This window comes from Bos indicus x Bos taurus, chromosome 12, assembly GCF_003369695.1.
Source record: "Bos indicus x Bos taurus breed Angus x Brahman F1 hybrid chromosome 12, Bos_hybrid_MaternalHap_v2.0, whole genome shotgun sequence".
NCBI classification, from domain to species: Eukaryota; Metazoa; Chordata; class Mammalia; order Artiodactyla; family Bovidae; genus Bos; species Bos indicus x Bos taurus.
The window spans coordinates 68,716,111-68,718,260 of record NC_040087.1 but is presented as its reverse complement, the minus strand read 5'-3'; positions in this window follow the sequence as shown (position 1 = coordinate 68,718,260).

The window sequence follows — 2,150 nt, the reverse complement described above, 5'->3', positions numbered from 1 at the left end:
GATGGGAGAAGGACCGGCATCGCGGGCCCGCCCCCAGGAAACTAGCAGCAAATGAGGTGGGCCCTTCCGCCACGAGCCTAGGATATTCACCAATCAGAGGCTAACATGGGCGGGACTGCAGATACGGGAGTCCCATCACTCCCTGGCCTGTTGGCTAGTTCCCGCCTTTTTTATGGAATCTCAGGGGGATGTTGCTTCTGGTTACGGAAAAATTATTGCCCTCCTCTCCGCCGCGCGCGTGGTGCCACTGCGCATGCGCCTGCGCGTGGCTGCTGCTGCTGCTGCTGCTGCTGCTGCTGCATCGCTTCAGTTGTGTCCGACTCTGTGAGACCCCATAGACGGCAGCCCACCAGGCTCCCCCGTCCCTGGGATTTGCCAGGCAAGAGTACTGGAGTCGGGTGCCATTGTCTTCGCCGCGCGCGTGGTGCCACTGCGCATGCGCCTGCCCGTGGCATCGGCCGGCAAGGTTTTCCCGTGATGTGTGGGTTTCGGAAAGAAGAAACACACAACAACACCATTTCTGGTGAGGTGAGGAATGCTTCACCCAAGAAAGTCCTATGTGCCCAATTTGATGTCTCAAAGGCAGGAAACTGTCCCTGTCCACAGCTTCATGCCTGGCCACTCGGCACCTCCAACCGACTTTTCCCTCCTAGGTTTCCTGTCTTCTTGTGTTATGCCATTATCCAGCAGGCCAGACAGCTGAGAATTGTAACAACCCCTCACCCCAACCCTAACCTCCATCCCTAAGCTCCCTGCATCCAATCAGTTCAAAGAAACAGTTTATTAGCGCCTCTTCCAGACGATTAGGTTAAGAAGTACTAGACACTGTACTACCCAGGCCACCACCTTACCATCATTTACTTGGTCTATGACAACTGATCTGAGAACAGTTTTCTTCAAGTGCTTACACACAGTCCATCTCTACCCTAGAAGCAGAGAAAGCTTTGGGAAACACTGTATGACTGCATCACTTGCTTCAGAGGCGCTCTCCTTAGCACACAACTCAAACTCTTCAGAATATGACTTTCAAGCCTCTCATATTTCCACCTCTCAATGTTTGAGGTCCATCCTTATACGGAGCCACTGTCAGATTGCCAGGCACACTCCAAATACTCCCCTCTGGGCCTATAGCATTTGCAGATCCCTCTGGCTGCAATACTTCACATATTCTACCATTTAACCCCCACTTGATCTCATTTTCCTACTCTACTTTCCCAAGGCACGTTAAGAAGTAAGAAGCCATTCTCAAGCCTTCAGATCTGTGTTAGATACCCCAAGAACCAGAATCTCTTACTACCCTACCTGGATGCTTAACCACACTATATTGTAAATATCTACTGATTTATCTGAATACCTTAATATATTGTAAGCTCCAGCTGGTCAGAGACTATATCTTTAGAGTAGAAGCTCAAAATCATTTCATGAATAAAGATATATAAATTATTTTCATTTGACAGCAAGCTTTTATTACATATAAGCAAGTTCTCACAACAGATCTCATAATTTAGAAAAGGAAACCTTGAGGGAAAATTTCATGTCATGTATCCGGCATTTTCTAGAACTCTGGCCGACTAGGAATAAACTGGAGATATTAATATTATGAGGTTTTAAAAAATAACATTATTTTTAATTGTAAAAGTAATTCATGCAGCTTAGAAAAAATTCAGTCAAAAAGTATAAGATAAAAATGGAAGTTCTCACTTCCTCATTTCCCTGCTCATACTGATACCAAATGTAACTCCTTGTTAATAGTTCAGGGTGGATCCTTTAAGACTTACATTTACAAATTGGTGGTGTTGGTAAACCAAGGAGAGGAATAAAATTGGTCCTGAAAAAAATCTGAACATGGGCCTTGAATACTGCGAGATTTCTTCTTTTTCTAATCTTCATGATCAACTTCATTTCTCTCATTGAAGACAGGCTTCTTGCTTCCTCATTTCATTTGAATGAGTATAGCTAACAAGTCGCAAATTTTTATAGGTCATCAGAGTTCAATAAGAGCAACCAGACTATGCTAAAACCTTAGCCCAATTCCAAATCCCAGGAAGAGGATTCAGTTAGCGTATGATGAGTCAGATGCACATTCTATGGGCTGCCTGGGTGAGTAACTTGGGAAGATGATAAAAGGTAGGGAAGTCTGGTCAGATAAA